The sequence below is a fragment of the Cynara cardunculus genome, assembly GCF_001531365.2.
Source record: "Cynara cardunculus var. scolymus isolate 2C chromosome LG 17, CcrdV1, whole genome shotgun sequence".
NCBI classification, from domain to species: domain Eukaryota; kingdom Viridiplantae; phylum Streptophyta; class Magnoliopsida; order Asterales; family Asteraceae; genus Cynara; species Cynara cardunculus.
The window spans coordinates 17,944,165-17,953,158 of NC_037544.1; positions in this window are offsets into that span (position 1 = coordinate 17,944,165).

The following is an 8,994-nucleotide window of genomic DNA, read 5'->3' on the forward strand; positions in this document are numbered from 1 at the left end:
TTGACCAGCGCCTCTGGTCCTACATGGACACTTAACAAGAATCGAGCACTCCAATTTTCATCACCTCTGGTCTTCTTGACCAGCGCCTCTGGTCCAACAAGGACACTTAACAAGAATCGAGCACTCCAATTTTCATCACCTCTGGTCTTCTTGACCAGCGCCTCTGGTCCAACAAGGACACTTAGCTAAAGTCGAGCATTCTATCTTCCATCGCCTCTGGTTCAACAAGGACACTTAGCTAAAGTCGAGCATTCTATCTTCCATTGCCTCTGGTCTTCTTGACCAGCGCCTCTGGCCCTACACGGACACTTAGCGAGAAATCGAGCATTCTAATTTCCTTTGCCTTTGGTCCTAGGAAACGGATATTCATAAAAGTGAAACAAGACTTAGGCTTTTCAAAATCATTTCATTTGCTGGAGCATACCTCTTGTTAGGATCGATTAAGTTTTCTTCTTATTACAYATCAATTAAGCACAGGTGATCAGGCTCTACTTAAGCGATATGTAACAATAAAACCCGCTTTAAAACATATGATTTCAGATTTCATGAAAATCATTTGGAAAATTTTTGGTTATAGTCGATGGTTTTTAAAGAAAACCAGCGTTTTTAAAAACCATCGTTCTCTATAACTGAGGCTCTGATACCAAATCTGTCACACCCCGCTAAAGCGGAATCACGAGATGTAACAGGCAAGCGAGTCATAGCAACAGTTCATAAATAACACTATTTCAAGTTGTTCAAAATAAAATGATTCATCGACATAACAGGAGTTAGAATTTACATAACGTTCACAAATACATCAAAAACTTGACTTAATGTATCCTGTCTCAAGTATGCTGCCTTAAAATCCAAACCACTTACTTAGAACCTGAAAAGCATGGAAATAAAAACGAGGTCAACTACAAAGAGTTGGTGAGTTCACAGGTTTTCACATGCATAAAACATTTCAATGCATACACCAAGTAATAGCAAACTTATGCGAATTCTTTGCACTTAATAAATGTAAATCTCTCACGATGTAAAACTTGAGGCGCTACTGAGCCTTACCTGACCAATTTGCCCCATTAATTTTCGAACAACCCAAAGTAGCCCGTTCACTACTTGGGTCCCACAGTTCGATAAGTACTAATTCAGCGGTGGTCCAAATYCCACATGATTAGACTAGAAAACGTTGGTAATTGTGCACCCCTTTCTGGGTGGGACTGTCAACACAATAGCAGCTATCCACAATACCACGGCCCGGGAATGTACCCGAGTTAACAAGTAGTGTTTATGGACGGAGACTTCATTTGGAAACATATACTCTCAAGCACATCAATTTTGCATTTATTCTAAGTGCAATAATATTTATCAAACAAAATATAGCAACCCGACTAAGCAGTTCCTTAGCCCAAGAGGTTCCATGTAAAGCATCGACTAAACAGTTCTTTAGTCACAAGTATCATAAAACATAAACATGCAAAGTTTGCTTAATCTCATGCTTTTCCCCCRTAAAACATATAAAAAGCATTAAAAATGGGGCCGTGAGAACTCACAAGTTTRGCGAATATCCGTGTGTTTCCTCTAGGGATTTGGTATGCTTGCTCGAACTTCCTGACAGACCAACCAGCGCTATATTAACTTAATGGTTTCCTTGACTTAGGTAGGGCAAAGTTGGTTCCAATGCAAAGCCATCAAATATTTTCATAAAATAAAGCCGATATTTTTAATATTTAAATAAAAATGAACCTTCTAAAATCCTTATTAATGACATCATTAAATGTCATCCCAAAACAATGATGGCAGCTGCCATCTATCAAAATCAAGGGATTTTGAGTGGGTTTAACACTATTTTCAAGAATTCCTCAACCTTGAGTTATACGCCTCCCAAGACTGTTTGCATGCCCAAGAATGACAGCAATGATGGAGAGGGTCTCGAGCTCAACATTTTCAAGAATCAAAACTTTTAATATAAAAAATCAAAATAAACCTAGAAAAGAGAGTAAAATAATAAGGGTTCTAATTCCAGCAAGCTACAAGATGAGAGAATCGATTTAAAGATGCATGCAATATTTAATCATCCGAGAGTACGATCAGACCTCACATGCAAGAGCTCTCTTCTTCTTTCTTTGAGATTAAAGATTCTTGGGTCACAGATTATCATTCCCGTGAAGACACATGCAGGTCTTTGATGATTAATCTCACMTMTTTAAATCTCATAAATTTATTTAAAGAATCGAGTAGAAAGATAAAGAAGTTCGAACAACTAAAAGGAAGTAAAACAGTTCGTAAAACATACCTTTTTCTTGACCGAAAATCTCGAACCAGACTCAAAACAGCAGAAAGCTTGAGTTTTTGCAAGAAGAAGAAGTTGGTTGGAAGGTGATAAAGTTAGAGAGAGAGAACGAAAGGCTGGAACTTTTTGAAGAATGAGGAGTTTTCAAAAGGGGAGGGGAGTATTTATATGGGGCTTTTCGAAAGAAAATGGGCTGTCCTCCCAAGGCCCAAGGCCCAAGCCCAAGATGTTAAATTTCCAAATGCTAGGCCCCAAAAATCTAAAACAAACAAAACAATTTGACAAAAGATTTTTAAAACTCCACTCCTATAAAATAATAATTGACAACTAAATAAATAAAAGAAAATTGAAACTTTGGAAMTTTTTGAATTTTAAAAGAACGAGACTAAAATATCAACTTTATCTTTTTGTGAAATATTTCAAAACTAATTGGCTTGCATGAATTAACTTGGTTAGCTACCGTCGAAACATGATCTAATCAGACTAACAAGACGATCCCCGAGGCTAAATCCTAAAAAGGCTTAGTTTTCAATCAGGATCCTGAAATAAAGTACTAACTTGAAATCCCACAATGCCGAGTTGTCACAATAGTCGATTCACTTCTATGTTTTGGAAGAGCTTCCAAAGAGAGATGGGTTCACAGATTAAGCTAAGTACAACTTATCACCCTCAAACCGATGGGCAAAGTGAACGAACTATCCAAACATTAGAAGATATCCTGTGAGCTTGTATCATTCATTTTGGAGGATCATGGGATAGTCATTTGGCTTTGGTGGAATTCGCTTACTACAAAAACTACCATTCATATATTCAAGCTACATCTTTCGAGGTTCTGTATGGACGAAAATGTCGAACTCCTTTGTGTTGGAATGAAATAGGCCAAAAACAGTTAGCAGGATCAGAGCTAGTTTAGTAGACAGTGAATAAAATTTGCCTAATAAGGGAACGTATGAAGGTGGCACAAGATGGCCAGAGAAGTTATGCCGATAAACGTCGGAAGCCAATTGAATTCCAAGAAGGTGATAAAGTGATGTTAAAGGTATCACCTTGGAAGGGAATGGTACATTTTGGTAAAAAAGGGCAATTGAGTCTGAGATATTTTGGACCATTCCCTATTATTTGAATGGTTGTGGAAGTGGCATACAGGCTAGAACTTCCTTTGGAGCTAAGTGAATCTATGATACGTTCCATGTGTCCAACTTGAGGAAATGTTTAATAAGCCCAGATGTGGCTGTGCCATTACCTGAAATTAAGGTGGATGAAAGATTGTGTTTTAAAGAAACCCCTGAACTCATTACTGATTTCAAGGTAAGGAAACTACTAAATAAAGAGATTGGATTAGTAAAGGTTTAGTGGTGTTATCATAAAGGACCAGATGCCACCTGGGAATCCGAGTCGCAAATGCGAATGAAATATCCATACTTGTTTACTTAATGGAATTCTGGGACGAAATTCTTTTAAGGAGTGAATATTGTAATATTTGGTGTTTGTTAATTAGTTGATTAGATAGTCAATGTCGGAATTTCAGGTTTTTTTCTTTTAAAATTCTTTTGTATATAAAAATAAGTGTGTATTTGGTTTATTTGAATAAAAGTTTTGTTGAAGGGGAGGGGGGAGTCGGTTGAGTTACACCGCCTGACTAAGATTTCCATTTACTTTACATAGTAAATGGGTTTTCAAAGAAAAAGTTTACACACTCTTTATAATAAGAAAGTCTCCTTAACTTATCATCCGGATCGACTCAAGAGGAAGAAGATTCAAAACTAGAACTTTCGGTTTTAAGGTGAGTGTACTATGCTTTGAGTATTAATCATTTGTACACAAGTCAGTTGCTATTAGAACTTGCTTATTATGAATTGCATTACATATTAACCGGATATACCCTAAACCGGACAAGAGACGTCCGAATACTCCTTAAACCGGACAAGAGATGTCCGCATATTTTCCTAAACCGGTCAAGTGCTATCCGGTTTACCTACTAAACTGGCCAAGGGTTAATCGGATTAAAATTTAAATCACTCAAGGCCGTTGACCAGATTCCTTGTCTGGCTGTTGTCTAGATTACAAATCCGGCTGTTGTCCGGATTACAAATCTGGTTGAAGTTGACCGGATTGCAAGTCCGGTCAAGGTTATATCAAAGTATAGTTCCACTCAATAAGAAAGGAAATGGTAATGGCGGTGTAACCGCGAGGAAATGGTAATGGCGGTGTAACCGCGAGGAAATGGTAATGGCGGTGTAACCGCGAGGAAATGGTAATGGCGGTGTAACCGCGAGAAAATGGTAATGGCGGTGTAACCGGGAGAAAGAGGTAATGGCAGTGTAACCGCGAGAGACGTAGTGGTAATGGTGGTGTAACCGCGAGAGAGGTAGTGGTAATGGCGGTGTAACCGCGAGAAACTGTGTGAGATAATAGATAAAATATATTTAATTACACAAGTTTGTTATAAATCATGGAACTTGAAATATAAATTGTTATATGAAAATAAGTACACTCACTAGACCTTCGGGGTCTAATGCTCGGTTGTTGGATTAATCTGTTTTTGCAAATCATCTTTCTTCACAAGACAAAGGCAAAGGGAAAGTTTAAAACAATGTTATGCAGTTGTGTATTTTGTATTAGACAAAATTTTTGTTAACCCATATTTTGTAAATGATATAACGTTTGGTTATCAGATGTGATTATTGTATATTACGTATTGGAGTTAATTGTGGGTTGTTTCACCTTTCTATTGGTGACCCGAATTGAAGAAGGATATAGCCAGGTATGTGGAACAATGTATAACGTGTCTTCAAGTTAATATCGAACACCAGATGCCTCATGGAAATCTTCAATCTCTGGAGATTCCTGTGTGGAAGTGGAATCACATTACCATGGATTTTGTCATAAAATTACCCCGAACTCCAAATGGGTATGACGCAATCTAGGTAATTGTTGATCGTTTATCTAAATCTGCGCATTTCATACCTATAAGAGAAAGTTACTCTTTAGAAAGGTTAGCCCAAATTTATATAAAGGAAATCATAACTAGTCACAGTATTCCACTATCCATTGTCTCTGACAGAGATAGCCGCTTTTCCTAAAGGTTTTGGGAAGGTTTACAAAAAGCATTAGGTTCTGAAATTCGATTAAGCACAACATATCATCAACGAACAGATGGGTAGAGTGAAAGAACCATCCAGACTCTCGAAGACATGCTGAGAACTTGTGTTATTGACTTCACGGGATTGTGGGAGGATCATTTGCCATTGAAAGAGTTTGCCTATAATAATAGCTGCCATTCCATCATCTAAGCGGCACCATATGAGTTCCTGCATGGACATAAATGTCGAATGCCGTTATGTTGGAATGAGGTGGGTGAGAAGCAGTTAACGGGTCCCGAAATCGTTCAAGAGACTTCGAAAAAGATTGAATAGATCCGTGAAAAAATCAAAACAGCACGGAATCGCCAGAAAAGCTATATCGATAATCGACGGAAGCCAATTGAATTTTGTGTGCGCGATTTTGTGATGTTGAAAGTTTCTCCATGGAAAGGTGTTATCAGATTTGGAAAGAAAGGTAAGCTCAGTCCGAGGTATGTTGGGCCGTTCAGAATCTGTAAATGGGTTGGGCCAGTGGCTTATCAGTTAGAACTACCAGAAGAGCTTAGTCTGATCCACAACACTTTTCATGTATCAAACCTACAGATATGTTTAGCTGATCCGAGTTAAGCTGTACCGCTTCCAGAAGTTAAACTAGACAATAAGCTGAACTTTGTGGAAACACTAGAAGCTATGATTGATCGAAAAGTCAGGGTGTTAAGGAACAAAAAGATCAATTTGGTTAAAGTTCAGTGGCAGTTTCATAAAGGATCAGAGGCAACTTGGGAACTAGAGTCAAAAATGAGAACATAATATCTATGGCTATTTGACTAAAGGAATCCCGGGACAGAATTCTTTTGAAGGGTGGATCATGTGATAACCGGGTCTTGGTTATCAACCAAGGTACCAAATACGTGATTATTTGTTATATGATTACATGGAAGCATGATAAATTACTATATTTGATCATGCGAGTATGTGAATTTTATGCATAAATATGTATGCATAATGTGAATATATATGCATGCAAGTGTGGTAAATTTGTTGAAAGCATGCATAAAATTATTATGTATACTTGAGTTAAAATGTATGCATAATTATAGGTTATGTGCATGAAGTTGGGATATGCATGGGTTATAGTATGCATGGGTTATAGGCATGCATGTAAGGGCTGTTGAGCCACCTTACTATTTTTAGATAGTATATAAGAACGGTGAGACCTCCGTTTACTTCTTCTGGCCATTTGAAATCTTGAGAGTAAAGTAAAAAGAGAAGCTTGACCGGATTGCTCAATTGACTGGGAATCAAGTGTTTGCATTTTCTAAACTCATAAGGTGAGTGGTTTAATGTCTTTTAAAAGTATTTTGATTTGTATGCTGAAATGAGATATGAATTATTACCCGGACTTGGCTTTAAATCGGACAATGTTGTTCGGACTATGTTATAAATCGGACACGTATTGTCCGGACTAGTGTTAAACCGGTCATAGCGTTGACCGGATTAATGTTGGTAAGATTTCTGAACTATGTAAATCAGATAAAGACTTTGAACGGAGAAGTAGGAATATGGTCAAGGGCTAACCGGTCTAGGCATAAACCGGCCAAGGCTTAACCGGTGTTGTGTAAATCCGTTCGTATGATGACCAAATTTGAAAGTGTTAGAAAAACATGCATATATATATATATATATATATATAAACCGGCCAAAGTTTTACCTGGTTATCTTAGTGTTGTCCAGATTCATAATCCGACCAAGAATTGGACAGTTATATGTTGTCCGGATTTGTGGTCCGACCAAAGCTCGACTGGAGACCAATTTTAAAGTTGACCGGATTTGTATTTTGACTAAAGGTATTTTGATCAAATGAATCAATATTATGGCATTCTTTTAAACTGATAAGGGAATGAGAATTTTTCGTAAAATTCTTTGAAACTGTTTTGATAAAACTTGAATAATATTTCATTAGGACGTTTAAGACACATATAAAAACCCCATTTCTTTTCAAATCTTCATTTCCTCTACCACTTCAACCGTAATCACTCTCCAAAACCTTTCAAATTCCATCATCTTGAAGAGCGTTCAAACTTCAAGCAGTTGCAAGCAAAAGGTAATGGACTAGTTTCATAATCCCTATTTTTCGACATGATTTCTCATTTTCTACACTTTTTCTTCTTTCTCCTTTTTATAAACAAATTTTATGGAGAATCTAAGATGGGAGATTATACATCAATGACATGAAAATGTCTTCAAAATGATTGGTAATCTGACCTACAAACATTATAAGTCAAGAAAAGTTGGTAAAGGTGTGTGCATGTGGGTTTTGACAATAAAAAGAGTAAGTTTTGAACCTTCAAGTGTTTAAAACAAGATAAGTGTGCAACAACACACTTGATAGTAGGTAAAACCTACTTTGGTTGACCATATCTCTCTGGATATTCCTCCAAAATGGTTTATTTTTCTTCTAGAACTTATTTTAATGAATTATCTTTGTAATGCAACTGGTCTCACTAAAAAATATTGTGTTTTGAGCCTTCAAGTTCTTGATACAAGATTATGGTGCAAAAAGAGCATTGCTGACAGAATCTTGCATGCATTTTAAAACAGTCATATCTCCTTCAACACTCAATGAAAATGGGTGATTCGTTTTCTGTAAATTAGCGTTATGTGATAGCTTTAAAATAAAGTTAAAATCACTGAAAAATGATGAGTTGAGACACCCCAAATGGCCGTCACTCGGAGAGTGTGCAATCTGTCTTGGGGACTGTGTCACTCAAAGTGGTAGGGTAATGATGAGTGCCTTAAAACCATCCAAAATTCTTGTTATTTGGGAAAACTCTGTTTAACTCATTATTATTGATGATATAAAAGTTTGGACACAAAATGACTTTTGGAAGGTTCCTTTTGACAGTGATTTGTGAGACCAAAAATTCCAGAAACAGAGTTTACATTCAGTCCAAATGGCAGCTTCGTGTGCAAAGGACTTTGATTTTAATATATATATTTCTGTACTATTTTTAGAGCAATTAATATAAGTATCAGCATTATGTCATAAAAACTCGTTAGCATTACATAAGATATAATTTGACTTTATCTTTATCGAGACCCGTGTGACAACTGTCAAACTTGAACTTCCAGGTTAGCTCTTCGGTAGTTGCTTAGAAAGTCCGGTTCCGACCCGTAATTATCTGAAACGTCCTATACAGTGCCAAATGCTCTAATTTATACCCAATTTATATAAAACACCAAGTTTTAGTGTTTTAAGTATAAAACCTTTTTATTTAAATGAATTTAGCCATCATGGGTTTTTAATTTGAAGGAAAATATCAAAATTGAGAAAAATGACATTTTAACAAATTTGGGCTTAAAGTTTATAAAAAAAAGTTATTATTATTGTGGGCTTGGGCTCCAATGGCCAGTCCCCACTCCTAATACCCACATAGAAATCCTTATTTCTCCATTTTCAACTAATTATCTCATTTTCAAAATTTGAAACTCTCTCCCTCTCCCTCTCTAAACTCAAGAGACTCTCAAGTTTACTTTATTCATCTCTCATACTCCAGCAAATTTCTTTATATTTCTTCATCAAAATAACAAGGATTTGAAGATATTACATTCCTTACATCAATAATCAAGGTAACA